The sequence below is a fragment of the Somniosus microcephalus genome, chromosome 8, assembly GCF_052327205.1.
Source record: "Somniosus microcephalus isolate GS21.2 chromosome 8, FLI_Smic_1.0, whole genome shotgun sequence".
Lineage (NCBI taxonomy): Eukaryota > Metazoa > Chordata > Chondrichthyes > Squaliformes > Somniosidae > Somniosus > Somniosus microcephalus.
The window spans coordinates 10,572,071-10,597,506 of record NC_140994.1 but is presented as its reverse complement, the minus strand read 5'-3'; the positions used below and the strand labels follow the sequence as shown (position 1 = coordinate 10,597,506).

At 43.3% G+C, this 25,436-nt stretch overlaps 1 protein-coding gene across 5 annotated transcripts in view; it reads left to right on the top strand.

Annotated features, from left to right (window-relative positions):
• Positions 1-25,436, top strand: part of LOC147113307 (uncharacterized) — an 88,286-nt gene that overhangs the window by 50,909 nt on the left and 11,941 nt on the right. The window lies entirely within an intron of this gene.

Genomic DNA, 25,436 nt, shown 5'->3' with positions numbered 1-25,436 from the left:
ACTTCCGGCTCTTCTAGGTGTAATGTGGTTGCTTAACTGGAGCCCATATTAGCAGTCACTACTTTTGTTAATGTACAGCCATATATTTGTTAAGAGGGAAAGGCATCATAAAGTTCCCTAAGTTTGGAAATACATAAGCTGCTGACTGGTGCCATGCTAGTAAACTAAAGAGCAGAATGGCATTCCAAAATCGCAGGCTCTGACCCGTGCCCCAGCACCATTGTAAAAGTACCTTAATGTGCGACGGTGAACGGCTCCAGGTCTTCTGTTAAAGCAACTCAAGAACTCTAATCATTTCAACCTGCATACGATAGAAAGTGTTAATGTGAGAGTAAAGATTTAACACCAATCAGAGATAATTGTGATGAGAAATTTAATAATAGGTGGTTTTATTAAATTGGACATTTCGATGCACCGTGCCCCTTTTTTCTTAGAAGTCTGCATTTCAAAATTCTAAAATGTGTTGCAGTAGTTAAACTGCTGTATAATTTTCATGCCTAATTTGTGATTCATTATTTGTTTTTGTGCATATAATAATTTTGAAATAGTCAGCACATAAATCGGCTGGGAAAATTTCTGGAACCTGCCATCCAATTACCAAGGCTTGCTTGTGGTCTTCTTGGGGCAGATCACCACTGTTTTTTGTGCTGACTACATGTTTGCTTCAGTTACCGGGTGCATTGAAGTTTAGTCATCTGAAGTGACTGCCTTAAAAACACACAATTGTGTATCTATAGGAAGAGTTAAAATTGAAACAGTTCCTCAGCTTCTAAGTATATAAGAGGGTGGTGACATCAAGCTGCAAGTTTAACAAAATATATTCTGGCCAGAGAATGGCTTGGGGATGGATCCGAATCAAAACAAAAGAGAAAAGATAGTAGATTGTATGCTAGTGCTCACCTAGAACACAGCTCACTCATGTCAGTGAAATGGCTGACCGTATCGTGCTGTGCTTGTACTGTAATTGTCTTAATACTTCATACCTAATTATGCACAACTACTTCACATCAAATGGAGAAAGCGGTACCTTCACTGTAATGTATTAATATGAGACTTTCTCACCTCTTTATGATCAGTAGCCTTATAGCCTTATTTATAAAGATTCATAACCCATTATAGTATATTGCAGTAGCTGTTTACTGGAGGTGATTTTTGTTTGTTGTATTTAAACCCTACTCATTCACTTCCTTTGTTAAAGCATTAATTTTCCCAAAAATTACTTACAGAAACTGCTTGGTTCTAGTAATGTAACATTCTCCATGAATTCAACAGAAAGGACTTCTGAAAACAATGGGTTCTACAAAACATAAACGCTCGTGCAGCTTACACTGATGTGTAATTGCCAGCTTTCTATATCCTGCCTCTTTAAAATAGGCTGTCAGACAAGACAAATATCAACTTCAGGCAAAGTGTTTTCAGCATTTCATATTGTTTCTTTTGGAGAAGAAATGTGAGGAAGAAGCTCTCCTGAATTTTTCATATCCATTTTTCTGTGACTTGGGAAAAAATTCTGTTGAATTATTTATGATATTTTAAATGAATTTATTATTTAATGTAAAGTGAACTGATTGTGGCCAGCCTCTGCTTCGCTGATTTTATTTATTTATATTTATTTATTTATTCTAAAGCACTAAAATGAAATGTTATCTTGTCATTTTTTCTTTTTGCTAATGTATTGAACCTCCATTCCAGTTGGAATGCTAACTATATTCTTTTTTGGAGAGGTATAATTATTAACTAACAACCAGAAAATATTTGAGACTTGTGCTGGAGCCATGCAGTTTTCTGGTGTGTCTTCTTGCAACATAAAGAATTCTTGAAATTGCAAACATTTACTGTTACTTCCTAGCACATTGATTATCTGGCCTTTAGACTGTAAAATTTGGCAACCCAAGAACTGTATTCACAAAAACGCTGCCTGGCTCAACACATCTTACTAAATTTCGGGTGGCTTGTTTCTGTGCCTGCCTTTTGCAAGTATGGACCTAGAATATTTTCAATTGGGGTGAGAGAAAGGAAAAAGAGTGAGAATAATGGAAGCAGGGACATGCTACCCCTGCTTGTTATGACTGCATGAATACTGGAGTGTTAAAAAAAATGCACTAACATTACTTAAAAAACCACAACTGGGCACACCATCCTGTGAAATGAAATGAAATCCATTCTAAAAAGCACTTAAAAAAAGCTGTTAAAGACTACCTATTTAACTAGATGTAATTTCTATACAGTAGCGTTGAGTATATTTGTTGCATCAATATAATAGTTGCAGCCACAATAATGAAGATTAACACTGCTAGAAAATGAACAGGGGCATTAGTATTCGCAGTAATTGGAGAATAGTATAATGTGATCTAATCTCCAAGTAAATTACCCTTGTTACTTGCCCTCCTTCAATCACATAACTTGTTAGAATTGTGGGAAACCGTAAAATGTGGGAAACGTAAAATGTGTGAAGAGTCCTTTGTGAAGTGAATTTGGACAAGCTTAATGCAGTTCCTAGTCAGCATAGACCCACATTGTAAAACTACTAATTTGACACTAAATTGACAATCTCACTCAGATGGCTGGTAGGGAATGAAAAGAATATCACATTGGTGCAGTAGAGGGGTGTTCTGAGTTTTGGGTTGAGTCGTGTTGAGGCGAAGTAGAAGGAGCTTTACTCTATCTAACAATCTTATACCTAATCTGGCAGTGCTTGATGCTATCGCTGGCTGCTTCAGATGGAAAGAGTTCCATTCTGGAGCACTAACATCTCCCAGCTCTTAATGAGCACAAAAGCAAGGAAAAATAGTACTATTGGTTTGTTTCCTATGAATGCCAGGCAAACTACATTCGTTCTTTACAAAATGTCATAATCTGCAGTGTGTTTTCACAGAAACCTGCAGCAGAACCGTATTGTAACACAACAGCAACAACTTGCATTATACAGCGCCTTTTAACATAGAAAATGTCTCAAAGCACTTCATGGAAATGGAATCAAAAAAACATTTAAGTGCAAAATACAAACATTTGGGATAGGAGGGAGAGAGAAGTTGGTAGCTCTGCCTACTTTGAAACTGGATGGGAAAAGCATTATCGAAACGGGGTTTTTATCAAAACACATCCTGCATGCCTTAGTGATACAGCATGTTGGAGCATCTTCAGCAGTAATGGGAGCACAGGCTTAATGCCTCCAAATGAGGTCGGGTACCTGCTCTCTTGGGCCTAACTGGTACATAGCCTGGGGAGAAAATTGAAGGATTTCCCACCTTCACCAAAAAAAAACTGCTTTTGGGGATTTGGCCTCTGGACCCACTCGTCCCATTAGATGGTGTGTCGGTCAGTTTTGAGATCTGTATTAAAAGCTGATATGCCATTTGTTGTCATTCTTCACTTGTGCAGTTTTCAATTTTATACCTCATGCAGATTTCGTTAATAGGTAAATTGCAAGCATCAGCTCCCTGGGAATCCTGATTTGTTCTAACAAAGCTAAACACATGGGTTCGACGTGCCTCTTTCAGCTGGTGTTGCTTGAACACAGTTTACAATATTAATATGTTGCAGGGGTGGATGGAGTAAGAGCTTTTTTCTTCTAGTGTGGGTCCCTTAATTTAATTTAATTTAATTGTGTTTACAACAAATCATTGCAAATTTTGAATCCAGCCTTGAATTTCCCATTCCAATCTCATTTTTAAAATTATCAACCCATTTTCGCAATGGTTTTTTTCCCCCACCCAAAATTGTGACAAATCGAGATTTTGTTTGAATGTAATTTTGATTCACAAGCTGTCCAATGCACATTTTTATGCCTGACTTCTAATCCAGATAACGGGTTGCCATGGAAACTATGACCAAGGCTTTAAAGAGCTGTTTCAGGTCAGGAGCAAGGTACCTCATTTGACAAACATTAGATGGCTAACGGCAACACAACTGTAAAGAGCAGGGCCGTTTGGCAGTAGTAACTATATTTAGAACACGATTTGCCAAATTATTCCACACCTACATGGTCTAAAAATTGCAGCTTTATTTTTATTTTGCCTTAATTAAAAAAGATTAAAGAGCTTATCAATGCTGGAATCCAATTTTATGTTTCCCAGCTGTTCGTGAACAGAAATCTTGTTCAATCTATCAGTGAAGGGATTAGAGTGGACAAAATTCTCTGTAGCAGATATCCTATTGCATCATCATCATGCTTTGCTCTTCACAAAGTTCTTGAATTTGATTTGAAGTGACATTGAGTCAGTATTATGTCCAGAGTGGATTCATTAAATGGTGTGCCTAGCCCTTGAAGGTATTGTTACTGTGTAAACTTTCTTTAAAAAAAAAACTATCATTTAAAATCTGAATTTGGAAACCTAGATGGTAGAAGTTTGTAATGTATGTATAAATAGAGCAGAATGAAAGTGATGATACTCTTTAACAGTGCAGTATTTTCTAAGTGTTTACAGACTTTTATCACTCCTGTACATTTCGATGACCAAATGCTCACTACATTTCTCTGCTTTATAACCTACAGTAAATGAGGAATTGACTACTGTAGTGCTTCTCAGTATTACACAGTACTCTTTCTGATGTATTCATTCTCACTTCGCTGTCATATAGGTCTTTTTAAAAATAATATTTTCCCCCCTTTCCCAAGGCTAGCTTCCTACAGGTCTTCAGTTTATATCAAAAGTACTTTTTAATACCATAATTCATAATGTCATCTTTGTCTTTGTTGTCACTAGGTTTATTTAGTGTATTGGTACCAACAAGCTATAGGAAAAAATTACATTTAATATGTTTTAATGGTGTGCCAGTGCACGTGTATGATAATTCATCTCAAATCGCTTCCATCACTACCACCGTCAGTGACAGAGCAGCAACCATCAGTATTTACCCTGATGTTACAGACTCCATGCTCTGTGCAGACACAGCCCATTTTGAGAGGACCGAATTTATAATTGCATTCTGAGTGCTTTTCACAATTCAAGTGGACATAATGTGAAAGTTCCTCAATCCTACCATCCTGTTTTATTGAAATCCTAGTGACAATACTGTCTGTGTAAAGTGATCTTTGTGCGCAATGTAGTTGTCTTTTATTGTAAGCCTGAAATTGTTCATCATTCGATACTGAAGCCAGTTTATCAGTTGACCTGCATTCCAGAGTTAACATATCAAGGTTAAAATGGTCGGGTTTTTTTCTCTGCTTCTTGATATTTTTTTTTGCTGGATTAGAGGGCAAAAACCTTGACTGAGCAGTCAGATCTTTTATAGATGTGGTCCATCCTTCAGCACAGTAAACCTGACAAAATGACTAACCTTTGTGTTTCAGCAACAGGCACATCCTCCGTGCTGGAAGACAGGGTTTATGTAAAATTACTTCTGCAGCACCAGGAAACAGTGGACAATGACCGTTTTCTGATTTCCCAAGCACTATTTGATCAGTAGGGAGAATGACGTTACACGTGCAACCAGCAGTAAACTCCCAGCTGGACTGAAAACTGGCATATGACAACAGGCTGTGTGTGAACTAAGTCCAGTCTGGTTACTGCTTGGATAGTGACAACAACTAGTATTTGGTTGATGGTCCATTGAAGAACTGAAAGCAGTTCTATGTAATCCCTAATCTTGTTTTTAATTTGATACAGCCCAGGGTTCTAACCAAATGGGCTCTTGCATGCAGCCGTGACCTTTTTTGAAGGGGAGGGAATGGAAGAGATCTCTTACTGTTGCAGTTTGCTGGATCAGTGTTTCATTTCTCCTCTTGCATATCCTCCATGCACTTTGATCGGATTTTTACTATTTAAAAAAAGTATTGGTCTTCTCATGGCCAGGTGGGTAAAGATTCTGCCCAATGCAACATTAAGTAATACAGACTAAAAGATCGGAGGTTCAATCCCCTGTCTGTACTGAGCTACCAAATCTCCACAGGGCCAGCAGTTGGTGGGCTACCGTTAGCCAGTCAGGATCCCAGCTGGATATTGGTGCTCTTGTGAGCGTCCGGTGCTTGGCTGTGTATCCATTTATGATTGAGGTTACTACTTGTGTGAGGTACCTAAAGTCCACATGCTCAAGAGAGAGGAGGGGAGGAAAGTTACAAAATGTATATAGATTATTGCCTCAAAGTCTTTGTTTTGAGTTACCAGTGAATGTGGACTATCCTCCATATAAATGTACCATACTAAATTACCAATTATTATTTTTTTTTTACACATTTCCAAATTTACAACCAACCCAGTTTAAGAATTTGCATTCTTAGGGGTCGGGGGGAGTTGGTACATAAGGGAGAGATGAGGTTGGGAATAACTTCCCAAAGCTTGTTTACAGGAAAGCAGCTTTCCTTGGGGTGACTACAGTGAACATTTTGGGCGTGCCCAGAGTTTGAAATATTCCGCATTCTGGACGTGATTTATGGCTCATACCGGACGCAGCAATGATAAGAGATGCTACTTTAGAGAGTTCAGGAAAATCTGGCTGCAGTATTGACTGTGAACATGTCGGGATGCTCAGAATAATTTGTCAATTATCGCTGCACTTGTTCCCTGCTTCAAAGCAGAAAAACGGACTGTACAGTATATATCTGAGGCATTTCAAATCTATTTGATCCAGATTTTTAAATGCCACTACTTTGTTTCCAGGTCTGTGGTGTGTGCAGTATATTCATGATGTAAAATGCCTCTGTTTTTAATTTTTTAAATGCATCTGCTGATTCTGATATGCTACATGCTGGGAGGGGGGAGGGGAGAGACTGAAATGTTGACAGGAAGGTGGGCGTTGTTTCTTTTTGATGTGCATCTCGTTTCACAAGCAGCTTGAAACTCAGGTATTTTTTCTCACCATTTTCTCTCAGTTTCCAGGACCTTTCCCAAATGGCCTTTATTTGTGTGAAAAGCCTTGACCATGAATGTTGGAAGGCTATTTAACTGTCTTATAATACTCCTGTGAAGCGCCTTGGGATGTTTTACTACATTAAAGGTGCTGTATAAATACTTGTTGTTATTGGCTGGCATTGCAACAGAGCCTGATCGTTTCCTTACTCAACATCTGCACGTGCACTCTCGTCGTCTTTCACCTCCCCCCAAACACCGCCCAAAGATACCAAATGCCAGTTGTAGCAACTTTACTGTTACCCCAGCAGGAGGGCTTTAAACTTGAGCTTGATTTTCTGGAACTTTTTTGATGAATTGGTTAAGGTTGTAGTAGAAAATATTGATCAGGTATCTGGATTACTGGGAAGTATTGCCTTCTGTTACTGTGGTAAGAGATGAGTAGAGCCAAGTATGAGAAGATATACATGCTTAGAATATGGAATACTTAAATTCCCCAGTTGCTCTTTACATTCCTTGCCGCCTTCACGTATTTTCCTTCATCCTGCTGGGTTGCTGCAGGTTTTTTAGGTTCCTCTCCCAGTCGCTAATGCTATCTTCTCTATACACCTAAAGATTTTGTAATGAGAGGGCCAATTTTTTTTTTGTCCTTTCATTAATAAACCACACTTTTTGAGAGGAGAACTTCTATGTACAAGAGGAATGACGGATACATGATCAAATACCACAAGCTGCAACTTGTACCTCGTTATACTCTTAGCAACAGATGAGATTGTGTCAATGCCAAAAGTCAAATGTAAATTGTATCACATGACTCCTCATCACATATTCTAATCATTACCACTTGTTAGCTAAGTAATTATAATCCAAAGAAGTTGATGGAAATGTCCTATTTTAAATGCAGGCCCTGTTGATTGCAGACAGATTCCAGTGCTGTCACTTGTCACAATTGTGATGTCCCTATAAAATACAAAAGATATTTCATGAGAATTATATTGGTTTGTGTGGTACACATCACATTGGAAAGCAACAGTTTTAAGATGATGGAGGAAGAAAATGGAAGAGCTGTATGAACTGTCATTACTTAGATGCACATCAAAGAAACAAACCCTTTTTGGTTTTAATAATCCCTTTGGTTGTTTCAATTGTGCTGGTGTGCTGTACTGTGTTTTTATGTTAACTAAGAAGAATAAGTGACTTAAAAAAAAAAAATAGCACCTCTAACTATTACTGTTTTAAGAAAACCCTCAGGGACATTTGACACACTACTTCAAAACCACTTACTTAGTGCAGGTACTTTAAGCTAGATTGTTAAATCTAATAGTGACTTTTTTTTTTAAGTGTTACAGCATACCTGTTGGTGAATGTTGATTTTACTCCGTTTAACAAAAACCTAGTCCGCCAAACTGAAGCTACGTTTTTTCTACACCGTGCCTCTGACATTTCTAGCGGCATTCTGTCTCCACAATTGTGTGTTTCTGTACAGACTTCCTGGGCTCTGTTTTCTGAACGCACCTTATTTCAACAATACTGTTTACATTTTTTAAATGTTTGTAGAAATTCAGCTGTTTATAATTGCCAATTTTTGTAGGTTGGGGCTGAAGGGACAAACTATATCGAAGGAGGCAATTCGTCTCATCCCGTCCGTGCTGGTTAAGAGCTCTTCAAGCACAGCTATCGACTGGAATCCCATTTCCCTGCCCTTTAATATTTTGCTGCTTCAAGTACTTATAAAATTCCCACTTGATTCTGACTGATTTTGCTTTAATAGACACGTATGGTAAAACATTTCATATTCTAATAGTTCTTTGCATGAGAAAATTCCTTCATGTTTTTAGTACTAATCCTAAATTTATGCCCTGTTACCAATTCATCAACTAATGCAAATAATATTTCTGTTTACACAAACCTTTCATCATTTTGCTTAATAACAACAGAAAACGCTGGAAAAACTCAGCAGGCCAGGCAACATCCGTGGAGAGAGAAACGGAGTCAACGTTTCAAGTCGACTGAAACGTTAACTCTGTTTCTCTCTCCACGGATGTTGCCTGGCCTGCTGAGTTTTTCCAGTGTTTTCTGTTATTTCGGATTTCCAGCATCCGCAGTATTTTGCTATCATTTTGCTTATAATTGTACTAGATCCCCCTTTAACCTCAGCGCGAGTGAATTCAGCCTGAGTGTTTTCTTAAATCTCTAATCCCTGGTATTATCCCACTAAATCTGTCTTGTGTAAAATTAGCATGTACCACAGTGTGAAGACGTATTGCTGTGTCATACACACCAAATTGCATGTGATCACTTTTTAGAGCGAGACCGACGGGGGAGTGGGGTGCTCACGAGATAGTGCATGATTATATTTTGCTGCCAATGTCTAAATACCCAGTATTTATCCAGTAAATACCCAGCTACAGTATCCAGACATAGCGATACATCGCATGAGTGGCTGTGAAGTTGCACGAGTGAATCATAGGGGTGGGTTAGAAGGCAGAGTCGATGGTCTTTGTACTGCAAATTTCAAAACCTGGTGTTGTCTTCCACCCACCCCCCATTTTAAAAGTCGATTTTTAATCCTATTTACATGGTAGACATAGGGTGGAGTCTGCATTGATTCAGCAGTGGGACACATTTGTCTGGCTGATCTCCCTTTAAAAGGTTTAATATTCTCAATAGCAAAAAAAATCTGAAGTGTTATGTAGGAATTACTTACTGGTATTAAATCAGATTTGCTGTGATTTTTCAATGGTCTCTAAATTGGTGACTCCTGCCCAGACAATGCAAGCACAATACTCCTAGTACAAGGAGCTGTGCTTGTTAATTAGTTTAGTATTTGAGTTGTATTGAAGACAAGTCTGGCAATGTAACTTTGTTTATTCCCCCCCCCCCCCCCCCCCCCCGGGTACTCCTCCTTTAGATAGCAGTGGTGAGGAGAGGTGTTGATTAGGTTTCTATATTACACGACTCTAAGCTTCACGGGTCAGGTACCAGAATATAGAGTGGGTCATGTTGGCATTTTAGAAATCGCAATTGGCCCTATACAATACACCTTATCTAAACTTCTACTGTAGAACAACATCCCTTTCCCACCACCTCCAACAAAATAACTGACTAAGAAATTTCTGCAATTTTCTCATTGGCTGACTAGCGGTGTGGAAATGCGTTTTACACAAGGAAAATGTATGTGTTCATATAGACTGCTGTCTACAGACAATGGTACATCAGTCTTTAGAGATTCACTGGCAGTTACAGCAGCAAAGTAAATGTTGGGAATCTGAAATAAAAACAAAATACTGGTAATTGCAGGTCAAGTCATCATCTGAAAGGGCAAAGTAAAGGTTAATGTTTCGGGTGGGACTCTCCACCAGAACACGTGGTGTCAGAAGAGCCCTGCACAATCCGTCAAAAATGGCAACAAAAAGCTTTCTGGCTGTGCTGATCAATATCAAAGACACTATTAATACCTCAGAATTATACACGCACACTTTAATAAACTGTACTTTTATTGTCAAAAGCACATTACCTCAATCTCATGTTTCAGGAATTTCTACTAGTGTTGGCTGCAGAATATTCAGTGTAAGCTACAGCTGCTAACCAGTTGAGTTGGGAGTAAGGTGTGTGTCGTACCCAGCCCTCCCTTAATAATCTATAATGTCACTGGATGTTGCTTTACTGCAGGGGTGTTGTTATCTTAACGTTTTGTTGAGGCCCATAATCTTGAGCAGTGACTTGCTTAAGGTTTGTTTGTGTCTCCCTCTTTATGTACGTATCCTGGTTTGGCCATGTGATGGAGAGGCAGGCTTATGATTTAAAGCCCAGTGACGTGTGGTGCCACAAGTCTGCTGAGGCACACGTGACCACAAATAGCCCCGGCCAGATTTTGAGCACTGCTACCTTGACCGTTCCCAATACTGCCCCATTCTCAAACTAGCTCATTTTACCAGATTCAGGTAATGTTCAAAAAACGGGTGCCCATTTGGTCTGCTTGACCTCTTATTATAACAGTTTACAGTCCGAAAGAATTGTTGAATTTTTTTAAAAGCTTATTTTGCCGTCGTTTATAAATGTATTTCTTGATTCTGTGTCCATTTGTTAGCAATGTTTTGTACTGCTGTTGTGGCACTTAGGATTTTTTTGCACTACTGTTAATTGATTTGTTTTAAAAATGCAAATTAATTTCAACTGGAATACTGAAATACCCTGTGTCTTACTGTAAGTGACCAGTACTTTTAGATTTTTTGTAATTTGTGAGGTCCTTTGCATTGTACAGTATGTTGGAAAACATTGATTCTGTCTCTGTGCATGTGGGAATTTTTGATTGTTATCGCATAAGAATAACATGGAGTTTTAACAAATATCACAAATTCTAACTGTAATGTGTTTGTAGTACTCACTGGTTGTTAGGCTCAGTTTCGGTACAAAAACACTATTCTTCTAATAAATTTTGTTTGTTAAATTTTATGCTGTCTGTTAATTTCGTTTTTTTTAAATCCTCAAAGCTTTGCTTTGTTATTTATTTCCTTGAACATTTTGTTCTCTGAAGAGCTCTCCGTATGGCACAAATTTCTGGCAGCCTTCCCACTCACTTTGAACTTTGAAGCAGTACACTTGCATTTACAACCCTCGCCCCTGTAATATTTGAATGAGTCCAGCAGTGGTGAGGAGAGGCGTTGATTAGGTTTCCACATTACACGACTCTAAGCTTCATCGATCACTACCAGAATATAGAGTGGGCCATGTTGGCATTTTAGAAATCACAATTAGTCTTGTACAGTACACCATATCTAAACTTCTACTGTAGCACAACGTTCCTACCCCCCCCCCCCCAGTCCGCAGCCCAACAAAATAACTGAATTTAAGACATTTCTGCAATTTTCTCATTATTGGCTGGCTAGCAGTATGGAAATCACACAAGGAAAATCTTTGTGTTCATACAGTCAAATAGACTGCTGTCTACAGACAATGGTGTGTCAATCTTTAGAAGTTCACTGTTAGTTATGGCAGCAAAATAAATGTTGGGAATCTGAAATAAAAACAAAATACTGGTAATTGCAGATCAGTATCTGACTGGCTTTCAAAAAAGTTTGTTTTGTATAGCACCAGGACAAGCAGAAAATGGGAGGGGAAAACAACGTCTGCCCGTGAGAGTCAGAAAATAAGCCTGGAAGTGAATAAACCTATCTGGATTGCTCAGGCCCTGAAAACCATTTGGGTTGATGGCACTCACTGTTGAAACCCAGGAACCTTTAAGGATTTTAGTAACAGTGCCAGCTTTAGATGTTAACCGTGCTAAATTCTGGAGGTAGTTCACTCCCGTTGGTTTTGCAATGCACAATGCTGCCTGTATTAAACTGTTGTCACCTGACTTGTTTAATGTATTGGTAGAAATGCTGTAGGAAAAATTACACTTAAGCCAACACAGCTTAATGTTTTGCCAATACAATTCTTGTAAGATGCTGTCAATCAGGAAGTTTTTGCTGTTTGAGAAATGTCCTTTTTGCAAATTTAAATTTGCAATGAATCTTAACTTTACGCAGTTACTGTAAATGTGTCTTGGCACAAAGGTAGTGGCAGCCTTGAGTAATATTCTTTGCATTGATATTTCCTGATTTACAATATTTATTACCTCAGATTGCTTCCACCAATGCCAGTGACAGACTTGCAACCACGAGTATGCACCCTAGTGCTACCCAGCTTGAAATGCTCTCGTCAGGCACTACCACGTTTGGTAGGACACATACTGACTCTTCATCGTTTTAAGTGGACAGGGTGTTAATATTTGTTACACCTGTTTCACGTTACCAAGATATTAGTGACAATTTAAAATACGGTATGCACATATATGCAATATGTCATCACACAAAAAATTATGAAATGGGAGAAAAATACAAAACCAATACTTTTAATTTTTATTTAATCCCGTTAAGGTTTTTTCATACATTAGTTGTATTTACTAGTTCATGGCTGTACCAAGTCAATTTTTTTTAACAACTCACTGAGACTGGAGAGAGTTAATCTTTTTTGTAAAATACTATAAATTCCTGTTTCTTTCCCTATATTTACGGTGCAATGTTTCTTGAGGTTGAAACTTTACTTTCTCAGCTCTTTTCTTCCAGCCCCTCTTCTGAAGATGTTGTTCGTGCTGTGTTATAGTTCTAGGGATGACTAGTGACGTAAGCAAGGCAACAGCAATGCAATTGCAGATGGACATACACCTTTTTGGAAGGTATTTTTCCAGGTGCCTCTTGCTGCTGGGTAGCCGGCAGCAGCAGGCATGGAACAGTGGCTGCCAGAAGTATGTACGTCAGGATCACTGCCCTTTTGGTCTAGTTGACATGGTGGCTGATCTCTCAACCCATCCCCACGGGCCAGTGATACATTTTTGACATTGCTGATCTGTTAAAGACCTTCCCCTCGTACTCTAGGAAGGTGCACACCAGATAGGCCAAGTTGAGAATGCAATTTTGCACGAACTGCTCGTGCGCAGGATTTGTGCAAGGCTGGTTGCTTTAAAGTTGCCCTCACAAATTCAGAGCAGCTATGCCCGATTGAATCTCGCACATGCGCAGTTACCTGTTGCTGAATCTGTCTTGCGGTGTAAAGATGGGAGATTGAGCAGCAAGGTTTAGGATATGCAATACAATCCGATAGGATTGGTGTGCAGAAGTAGACCCTCTGGAGTTGAATGAGTGACACTGATTTATCAAAGTCACCACAGGCAGCACATAAGCATTTCAAGCAAAGCATATCGTACTTGCACCGTTATCACAGAATCACAGAAACCCCACAGTGCAGATAGAGGCCATTTCGGCCCATCGAGCCTGCACCGACACATATCCCACCCGATCCCCGTAACCCCTACATCAACACATATCCCACCCTATCCCCGTAACCCCACGTATTTAATCCCCCTAACACTAAGGGTCAATTTATCATAGCCAATCAACCTAACCCGCACATCTTTGGACTGTGGGAGGAAACCGGAGCACCCGGAGGAAACCCACGTAAACACGGGGAGAATGTGCAAACTCCACACAGACAGTCACCCGAGGCCGGATTCGAACCCGGGTCCCTGGCGCTGTGAGGCAACAGTGCTAACCACTATGCCACCGTGTTATTTCGTAACAAATGAGATTTCTCACCAGAACCTTGCCGTTATTGAAAATTCCCATATCTGCTTTGCACATTAATCCATAGAGACTCATTTTTAAATCCACGGGCTTTGAGAGCTTGTAACCTGTACAACACAGCACAAAAAAACTTGAAAGTTCCTACAAATTGCCTTTTTCTCGAGTTTTTAAAAATATTTCTGTTTGTTCTCGGGAGATGGGTGGCACTAGTGAGGCTGCATTTATTGCCCATTCCCTTGTCGTCCTGAGAAGCCGATGGTAGTCCTTTCCCTTGAGCTGCTGTAGTCCTTGTGTTGATGATGCTCCCATGGTGGTGTCTGGAATTCCAGGATATTGACACATTGATGATGAAGGAACTAATATATGTCTGTCATAATGGTGTGTGACTTGATAGTTGTGGTCGGGGTTGCTGTCCAATTAACCTCGACGAGTTGCTGCAGTGCATCCTGTAGTTCGTATATACTGAAGCCATGGTGTGCTGGTGGTGGAAGGAATAGATAGAGCCCAGTGGCAGGGGCACCAACCAAGCAAACTGTATGGTGTCGAGCTTCTTGTGGTGGTGTGGCTGCACCCATCCAGCGAGTGGTGAGTGTTCCAACACACTCTCCTGACTTGTGCCTTGTAAATAGTTTTGAGGAGGTGAGCCACTTGTCACAGTTGCACCCAGTCACTGTCCTGCTCTTGTAGTCATGGTGCTGATATGGCTTGTCCGGTTAAGCTTATGGTCAATGGTGACCCTCAAGATATTGATAGTGGGGGTGGGGGGGGAACGACAACTAAGCAGTGGTGGTGTTGAATGTCATGGGGAGATGACTGGGCTTTCTCTTTTTTGAAATGGTTGCTACCTGCCACTTGTCAGCCCAAGCCTCAATGTTATCCAGGTTCTGCTTGAGGCCAACATGGGTTGCTTCATGATTGGAAGGATGGAGCTAAACATTGTGGAATAGTCAGCGTCGTCCCACTTCTGACTTTATGATGGAGGGAGGGTCAGTGTTGGGCTGAGAATGCTGCCCTGAGGAACTCTTGCAGCGATGTCCTGGGGCTGTGATGACTGGCCTCTGGAAACCACAACCCATCTTCCTTTGTTTCAAGTATGACTCCAGCCACTCGAGGGGTTTGCCTTTGACTCCCATTGACTTCAGTTTTGCTGGGACTCCTTGGTGCCATACTCAGTCGAAAGCTGCCTTGATGTCAACGGCAGCTACTCTCGCCTCTCCTGATACGTTTCACTTAAAATATATATACTTTTAGAAATGAATATTTTAAAATTTATAAAAATGTTAAAGGTACCATGGGGTGGATGAATTCCCTGTCCGAGCTGGGCACAGAAATGAGGTTACAACAGAAAATGCTGGAAATACTCAGCAGGCCAGGCAGCATCCGTGGAGAGAAACAGAGTTAACGTTTCAGGTCTGGGACCCTTCATCAGAACTGGAAAATGCTGGAGATGTAACAGATATTAAGCAGGTGCAGAGACAGGGCGGGGGGGGGGGTTAGGAGGGGAGGAAGAAATAGAAAGAACATCCTGTACTTTTGTAAGAGGCAGGAAAGATAAAATGTTGCAAATGGGAATGGCAAAAATCATACTGCATGAAAAATGGGGGCAGGGATAATTATCTGAAATTGTTGAACTCAATGTTGAGTCCGGCAGACTGCAAAGTGCCCAATCGAAAGATGAGGTGCTTTGGCCTTGGCTCTCAGTAAGCTGAGCTGCTCGCTGCTTTCTGTACGGCAGCAATCGTTACTGGGACCAAAGAATCTCTCTCTGGTTTTCAAATGTTCTGACTGCTGTGAAATGTCTGTGACTGTGCCAATCACAGACTTTCCACAGAAAGAAAATCTTACCAGGTTGAACATGTTGCCAAAGGCACAAGACACAACCAAATAATGTTCTGGCCCCTCCAGCCCCCCTGCACAACCGGAAGCTCAATCTGTGGCATGCTTGGGACTCTGGTGCAGGGAATTTTCAAAGCTCAGACTCCCCGCCATAAATTGCCACAAGAAGAATTGATCACTCGGGAATAAAGTGGAAAAACTGGATGGTGGAAATCTAAAAGTACAAACACGGTGCTGGAAAAACAAAGCCGATCAGTCAGCATTGAAACTTATAAAATTCTAACGGGACTAGACAAACTAGATGCAGGAAGGATGTTCCCGATGGCGGGGGAGTCCAGAACCAGGGGTCACAGTCTAAGGATAAGGGGTAAGCCATTTAGGACAGAGGTGAGGAGGAATTTCTTCACCCAGAGAGTGGTGAACCTGTGGAATTCTCTACCACAGAAGGCAGTTGAGGCCAATTCATTAAATATATTTAAGAAGGAGTTGGATATATTTCTTAAGGCTAAAGGGATCAAGGGATATGGGGAGAAGGCAGGGACAGGGTACTGAATGTGGATGATCAGCCATGATCTCATTGAATGGCGGAGCAGGCTCGAGGGGCCGAATGGCCTACTCCTGCTCCTATCTTCTCTGTTTCTAGCATCTGAGAAACACGTTAATGTTCCAGGAGTAACCCCTTCTCGGAACTGTTGTGACACAGATCTACAACCGTTTTTAACCTCTTTCCATTTCTACACCTTTTCGAACTTGCAGAATTATATAGCTGTGAAGCCTCGGCCCTCCAGTGCAGTGGCCAAACTTTGCGTTTCACTGCAACTGCTGCACAATGCAGTCTAATGATCCTGTCTCATTTGCTCCATTGGCTGGCGGTGCTATACATAGAAATTACAACCCGCAAACAGGCCATTTGGCCCAACCAGTCCACATTGCCATTTACTTTCCACGCGAGCAAATAATTTTAATAAACAGTCCAATCCACTCTGTTCCCATATCCATGCCCGTGAGCCCATACAATAAGGTACATCACAAGGTACATCACAACTGAGCATGATCCTGTTCTAATTCTTCTAACCCTCACCCAGATACGCCTTAACAGGGCTCGGTGGGCAGCACTCTCGCCTCCGAGTCAGAAGGCTGTGGGTTCAAGTCCCACTCCAGACACTTGAGCACAAAAATCTAGGCTGGCACTCCCAGTGCAGTGCTGAGGGAGTGCTGCACTGTCGGAGGTGCTGTCTGCCTGATGAGATGTTGCTCTCTCAGGTGGACGTAAAAGTTCCCATGGCACTATTTCGAAGAAGAGCAAGGGAGTTCTCCCTGGTGTTCCGGCCAATATTTATCCCTCAATCACCATCATTAAAAAAAAATTATCTGGCCGTCATCATATTGCTGTTAGTGGGAGCTTGCTGTACGTAAATTGGCTTCCATGGTTCCCTACATTACAACAGTGACTATACTTCAAAAAGTACTTCATTGGCTGTAAAGTGCTTTGGGAGTTTAGAAGAATGAGAGGTGATCTTATTGTAACTTAAGAGATTCTGAGAGGACTTGACAGGGTAGATGCTGAGTGGCTGTTTCCCCCTGGCTGGAGAGTCTAGAACCAGGGGTCACAGTCTCAGGATAAGGGGTTGGCCATTTAGGACAGAGATGAGAAATTTCTTCTGAGGGTTGTAAATTTTTGGAATTCTCTACCTCAGACGACTGTGGTTCTGAGTCATTGAGTATATTCAAGGCTGAGATCGATAGATTTTTGGACTCGTGGGGAATCAAGGGATATGGGGTCGATTAGGCTTATATTCGCTAGAGTTTAGAAGAATGAGAGGGGATCTCATTGAAACTTATAAAATTCTAACAGGACTAGACAGACTAGATGCAGGAAGGATGAGGACTCATAAAAATCAACATTTCATTGTGCAGTACACACGTCTGCTGCATATATGACAAATAAAAATTGAATTGAATTGATGTTCCCGATGGCGGGGGAGTCCAGAACCAGGGGTCACAGTCTAAGGATAAGGGGTAAGCCATTTAGGGCAGAGATGAGGAGGAATTTCTTCACCCAGAGAGTGGTGAACCTGTGGAATTCTCTACCACAGAAGGCAGTTGAGGCCAATTCATTAAATATATTCAAGAAGGAGTTGGATATATTTCTTAAGGCTAAAGGGATCAAGGGATATGGGGAGAAAGCAGGGACAGGGTACTGAGTTTGGATGATCAGCCGTGATCTCATTGAATGGCGGAGCAGGTTCGAGGGGCCGTATGGCCCACTCCTGCTCCCATTACTTATGTTCTTATGGGATGTCCTGAGGTCGTGAAAGGCGCGAGAGAAATGCAAGTCTTCCTTAATTAACTTGATTCGGAGCCAGAACCTTGGCTGCGATCAGCTAATTTATCACAGACCAGGAATGGAGCCGAGGACCACCAGCTCTGTGTAACTCGCGCACTTACTCTCCACCAACTGAGCCAAGAAGGGAGCTTAAGTACAGTTTCTGCCTACATAATAGCGACTACACAAAAAAAAAAGCAATTTGTTGATTGTGAAGTGCTTTTGGACGTTCCGAGGACAGAAAAGGCACCAAACAAGTTAATTATTTTTCTTAAATACTAATGTGAAACCAAATATTACAAATTATGGATCATCTATCCAGCATAATCCCTGCAATTATATTTGAGCTATGCCAAATAACACCCATGTTTTGCTTTATTTAGTTTTGTTTAGAATTGCACATTTATAGTAAATATTTTCACCTCGCATCACCCGAGATCTTGGCCATTGTGTATATAGGACTGCAGAGGAGATTGAGCTGAGGGATATAACACACCATACATGGTGTTAACCCGGGCTTGGCGAAAGGAATACTCCAGCCTGTGCTTTCAAACTTAAGTGAACAGCACTTACAACTAAGGACACAAAGGAGTCCCTGTCATGTTTAATTCATGGTTTTGCTCCAAAACAAATAGCTTTACGTTTGACACTATAGGAGTGCAGCCAGAGGCAGGGACCCTGTTCTGCCCCTCGTGTCTAAACAAGCTTAAGCTCCTGGAGCCAACAGCATTGTGGACCCACAGAGCTTTGTGACTGTTCTGTTGAATGTGCGTCGGATTAAGGCCACCAAGTTCAGCGAAGGGAACACACACGGCCAGCTTGTTTGTAGTCTGGGTTTCCCGCCCCACCATTTGCACAGGGGAGCCCAGCAGTGCCACAGAGCACGGCCCCCAACGTTGCAGTATAAGAGTGGGAGAGCGGTACACAGAAATCGCTCTCCTGAAACTGGATCCCAGTGCAACTGTCTAAATGTGCATTGGGCAGTGTATTAATGAAAAACTGTTTTTGAGTTTGTTGTGGCACGAAGCCAGGGTGTTCAGACTGGTCTCTGAGCAAAATGTAGCCCTGCAAGTCCTGGCAAACCTGCCCACAAGGCCCAGACAACGATTTGTGCTTGTGGTTCTTGAAACATAGAAACATAGCAGGAGTAGGCCATTCGGCCCGTCGAGCCTGCTCCGCCATTCAATGCGATCATGGCTGATCATCCAAATTCAGTACCCGGTCCCTGCTTTCTCCCCATATCCCTTTAGCCTTAAGAAATATATCCAACTTCTTCTTGAATATATTTAATGTATTGGCCTCTACTGCCTTCTGTGGTAGAGAATTCCACAGGTTCACCACTCTCTGGGTGAAGAAATTCCTCCTCATTTCTGTCCTAAATGGCCTACCCCTTATCCTTAGACTGTGACCCCTGGTTCTGGACTCCCCGACCATCGGGAACATCCTTCCTGCATCTAGTCTGTCCAGTCCTGTCAGAATTTTATAAGTTTCAATGAGATCCCCTCTCATTTTTCTAAACTCCAGCGAGTACAAGCCCAATCGTCCCAATCTCTCTTCATACGTCATTCCTGCCATCCCAGGTATCAGCCTGGTGAATCTTCGCTGAACTCCTTCCATGGCAAGAACATCCTTCCTCAGATAAGGCGACCAAAACTGCACACAATACTCAAGGTGTGGTCTCACCAAGGCCCTGTACAACTGCAGCAAGACATCCTTGTTCCTGTACTCCAACCCTCTTGCTACGAAGGCCAACATACCATTTGCCGCCTTAACCGCCTGCTGCACCTGCACGCTTACCTTCAGCGACTGGTGCACAAGGACACCCAGGTCTCGTTGCACTTCCCCTTCCAATCTATTGCCATTCAGATAATCTGCCTTCCTGTTTTTGACACCAAAGTGGATAACCTCACATTTATCCACGTTATATTGCATCTGCCATGCTTCTGCCCAATCACCCAACCTGTCCAAATCATCCTGGAGTTTCTCGGCCTTCTCCTCACAGCACACATGACCACCCAGCTTTGTGTCATCTGCAAACTTGGAGATATTACATCTAGTTCCCTCATCCAGATCATTAATGTATATTGTGAATAGCTGGGGTCCAAGGACCGATCCCTGTGGTACCCCACTAGTCACTGCCTGCCACTCGGAAAAAGACCTGTTTATTCCAACTCTCTGCTTTCTGTCTGCCAACCAGTTCTCTATCCAAGTCAATACCTTGCCCCCAATCCCATGTGCCTTAACTTTACATGCTAATCTCGTTGGTTTGTCATGTTTTGTATAACATTATTTCGTTATTGGTGGATAAATCCTAAATTGGAACACCCAAGATCTGTTGGTATCCACAGCTTGACCTATCTCCTCCGGCCCCACATCCCCCCGAGATATCTGCATTCCTCTAATTCGGGCCTCTTGCGCATCCCCCGATTTTAATCGCTCCACCATTGGCAGCTGTGCCTTCAGCTGCCTGGGCCCCGAGCTCTGGAATTCCCTCCCTAAACCTCTCTACCTCTCCTCCTTTAAGATGCTCCTTAAAACCTACCTCTTTGACCAAGCTTTTGGTCACCTGTCCTAATATCTCTATATGGTTTGGTGTCTTTTTTTGATAACATTCCTGTGAAGCGCCTTGGGATGTTTTATTACGTTAAAGGTGCTATACAAATATTTGTTGTTGTTGAGATGTATGCATGTTAACAGGACCATTGATTTCAATTTAAGATGGTACCTGTGAGACGCCCAAGAGGGCTTGAAGGCAAAAGGCTTGGACACTTCAGAAGGTCTCGGATGTGCTGCGGTAGCTAATCTCAACTAGGGTGGCAGTATGGATGCTACAGGCAGCACCAGTACTGCTGGGTTAGGGAGGGCTCCCAGTACTGTTTGCTATCCAGTGACCCATATTGGAAAGTCAGTGTTTGTGGCCATTGGGCAAGGACAGGATTGGGGTGGTCTGTGAAGATTCCGCCAGTCGAATAGTCTGCTGACATGCACCACATGTGCTCCTATATAAAGAATGGCTGCTTGGCTGAGACAGAGTCGGTACCTTTGGGAGAGAAAGTTGGCACAACCTGTTTTTGGGGAGAGAGGATAGTTCTCCTTGTTCGCACTCACTCCCTCCACCACCGGCGCACCGTGGCTGCCGTGTGTACCATCTACAAGATGCACTGCAGCAACTCGCCAAGGCTTCTTCGGCAGCACCTCCCAAACCCGCGACCTCTTCCACCTAGAAGGACAAGGGCAGCAGGTGCATGGGAACACCACCACCTCCAAGTTCCCCTTCAAGTCACACACTGTCCTGACTTGGAAATATATCGGCCGATCTTTCATCGTTGCTGGGTCAAAATCCTGGAACTCCCTCCCTGACAGCACTGTGGGAGTACCTTCACCACACGGACTGCAGCGGTTCAGGAAGGCGGGCTCACCACCACCTTCTCAAGGACAATTAGGGATGGGCAATAAATGCTGGCCTTGCCAGCGACGCCCACATCCCATGAACAAATTTTTAAAAACAAGTGACGTGAATAAATCTTTGATTTATTCCACTGCATTGTGTGTGTTGGGTGTACACATGATAAAAGTTTCGACATTCTATTGTCACGAAGGCAGTGTCTTTTTAAATTCACCGTGGCCTGAATTATCTCACTGTTTGAATAGTAGCAGCTGGCATTTCTGTTGGTACTTGCAATTGTTTCCGTCAATGTGAGTTCAAGGAAAATGTTGGGACATCACCCGATGGCCATTTTAAGGAAGCTAACTTCTGCGGTATTGAGCGATGCTGCCTTGTCCCATGTACTGACTTTTGCTTGCAGCCGAGGTTCTTACAATTCTCACCCTTGTGTTCAAATCCCTCCACGGCCTCGCCCCTCCCTATCTCTAACCTCCTCCATCCCAGCAACCCTCCGAGATCTCTGCACTCCTCCAATTCTGCCCTCTTGCGCATCCCCCATTTTAATCTGCCTGGGCCCTAAGCTCTGGAATTCCCTCCCTAAACCTCTCCGCCTCTCCTCCTTTAAGACGCTCCTTAAAACCGACCTCTTTGAACAAGTTTTTGGTCACCTGTCCCTAATATCTCTTTATGTGGCTCGGTGTCAAGTTTTGTTTGATAATCGCTCCTGTGAAGCACCTTGGGACGTTTTCTTACGTTAAAGATGCTATATAAATGCAAGTTGTCTGATCGTGTAGATATAAAAAATCCAATGACACTATTCAAGGAGGAGCAGAGAGTTCTTCTAATGTCCTGGCCAGTGGCGGACTGGCTATTGGGGAATTTCCTGAGTACCGCCCCCCACCCCCCGTTAATGGTTCCCGAGTGCCCAACGACCTTGAATTTGGAGTGACCTATCTTTCTACGCCAGTCCCAGTACACCCATTTTCAGTGTTTGATTTTTTGGGAAGACTGGTTGGGAATTTCCCGCTTGGAGCCGATCCCTCTTTGCCGCTGATGGGCTGAGGCTCACGACCCTGTCTTTTCTCAGGAATTGCTTGCTGACCCGCAGAAGAGAAGTCTCGATGGGATCCTCTTAGGGTAACCTTACTCGCTACCGAGAGCTAGTTCATGACAGTTTTAGAAGCTTCGCAATCCCAAAGCGAAATGGTCCCAAACTTATGCATAAGTCTGTTGCATCTGTACTGTTGTACCTTTTTTTGTCCATTCTCTGGATGTGGGCATCACTGGCAAGGCCAGCATTTATCGCCCATCCCCAGTTGCCCCTTGAGAAGGTGGTGGTGAGCCGCCTTCCTGAACCGCTGCAGTTCGTGTGGTGAAGGTGCTCCCACAGTGCTGTTAGGGAGGGAGTTCCAGGATTTTGACCCAGCGACGATGAAGGAACGGCCGATATATTTCCAAGTCAGGATGGTGTGTGATTTGGAGGGGAACTTGGAGGTGGTGGTGTTCCCATGCACCTGCTGCCCTTGTCCTTCTAGGTGGAAGAGGTCGCGGGTTTGGGAGGTGCTGCCGAAGAAGCCTTGGCGAGTTGCTGCAGTGCATCTTGTAGATGGTACACACTGCAGCCACGGTACGCCGGTGGTGGAGTCAGTGGATGGGGTGCCAATCAAGCGGGCTGCTTTGTCCTGGATGGTTAGGTTGATTTGGATTGATTTGGCTATGATAAATTGACCCTTAGTGTTAGGGGATTAAATACGTGGGGTTACGGGGATAGGGTGGGATATGTGTCGGTGCAGGCTCGATGGGCCGAAATGGCCTCTATCTGCACTGTGAGGATTCTGTGATTCTGTGTCGAACTTCTTGAACATTGTTGGAGCTGCGCTCATCCAGGCAAGTTGCCTGTCTGTGTCTCTGTACAATGTACTGGTGTTTTATTAGTTTGCATGCAGTTAGTCTGGCACTTTCAGTTCTCGTACCACTGCACAAAACATGTACAGTTGGTTCCAGTTAATCAATTCCTTCCAGGGGATTGGATGGTATAATACTGTGCTATCAATTCTGGGGCAGAGATGATGGAAGCTCCGAGTTGTCATGGCCCCTAAATGAAGTGAGTTTAAGTAATCGTTTACTGCTTTTTGACACAATGGCTCCCCCCCTCCCACTAATAGCGCCCCCCCCCCCCCCATTTTCCATGACTGTTGCCAGGCTCTTTCAGGGAGCCAATCCGCCCCTGGTCCTGGCCAACCATTTTCCTTCAATCACCATGACTAAAGACATTCAGCTCCTAATGGGGTGCTGTGTTTTTTTGCCTGGTAAAGCAACAGTCCCTGTTCTTAAAAAGTCATTCCTGAAAGGCTGCTGCTTCCCGAATCATCCAGTGGGTTGCTCCTCTCTCAACCATTAATGTCCTTTAGAAGACAGGGTGCCCACGTTGGCCGCCAGCTTGCGCTGGTGCAGTCGTCGGCCAAGTTGCGACTTTGATTTCAGTCAGCAGCTTTGCTCGAATGGGCTAGCCAAGGTAATAATAATTCAACTTTATTGTCATTGCACAAGCACATGAACAACGAAATGTGATCTTGCAAGCTCCCATGACTGGGAGAAGCAAAGCCGCTGCGTCGGTGTGCGCCGCCATTCCATTTCCACCATTCCTCCTGTCCGACAATCTTCAGCCCAACGCCCGGGCCTGCTCACCAGCCGCTCCTCCTTCCGTGACCTTCTCACCAACCGCCCCTCCTTGGGGCTCCTTCCGTGACCTTCTGCACCTGGTCTTCCCTGATGGTCACCCCTCCAGGTACTAACCAGGCCTGGCTCTGCTTAGCTTCCAAGCCTTGCCAGTGACCGCCTGGCCCGCTGCTTGTGTCACATCGTTACGCTGCTGTGCCAGTTTGACAAACAAAACCCACAGGGGACCCGTGCTCGCGAGTGATCTGGGCCGCTGCAATTGCTCCGCAGTTTTAATTACCGTTTCGTCGCTCGCGCGGTCTGGCTGAGACTCTGATACCAGGGTAGCTACACGCAGGCCCGCAAAGTACAACAGTGTGAAATTCAGCCTACCCACAGCCAGGGAAGATGGTGCGCTCGCTCTCTGACCCATGCAGCAGTCTCTTAAGTATGTCCCTGTCAGGGGAGGGGTGGGGGGTGGTGAAGACCATCGGATCCAGAGGTGCCTGTGAAAAAGCACCTGTTCCGGTGGATGAGCGCAAGGTTCACTAGACAGAGTAATTTACGCTTCTTTCTACCTCTGCTTCCATGGCGAGTGATATTGTAACCGTGCCTGTTCCTGCTGTCTCAGATCTGCCCCCCCCCGTTACACTGCAGTGCAGGTTTGGCAAATAAAACCGGGGACCCGTGCTTGCGAGTGATCTGGGCCGGTGCAATTGCTCCGCAGTTTTAATTACCGCATCGTCGCTTGCGCGGTCTGGCAGTGACCCTCTCTGATACCGGGGAAGTTACGCACAGCCCAACAATGCGCAGTGGTATTGCCGACCCCTGCAGAGAGGCTGCAAGGCCAGGACGCCTGGAACCAGACCTCACAATTGCTGCTGGTGGCACTTTCAGTTGGAGACGGGGAGTAAAGGAAGATTTTGCTGCTTTCAACTGCAAGAGTGTTGAATTGCTGATCTTGCAGGGTCGCCAGCCTCTGATCTGCTTTTGACAGCCCAGTAAAAAAAGAAAGACTCGCATTTCTACAGGACCTCGGAAAGTTTCAAAGCGCTTTACAGCCAATGAAGTACTTTTTGAAGTGTAGTCACTGTTGTGATGTAGGAAACGCGGCAGCCAATTTGCGCACAGCAAGATCCCACAAACAGCAATGTGATAATGACCAGATCATTTTTAGTGATGTTGATTGAGGGATAAATATTGGCCCAGGACACCAGGGAGAACGCCCCCCTGCTCTTCGAAATAGAGGCCATGGGATCTTTCACGTCCACCTGAGAGGGCAGATGGAGCCTCGGTTTAACGTCTCGCCCGAATGACGG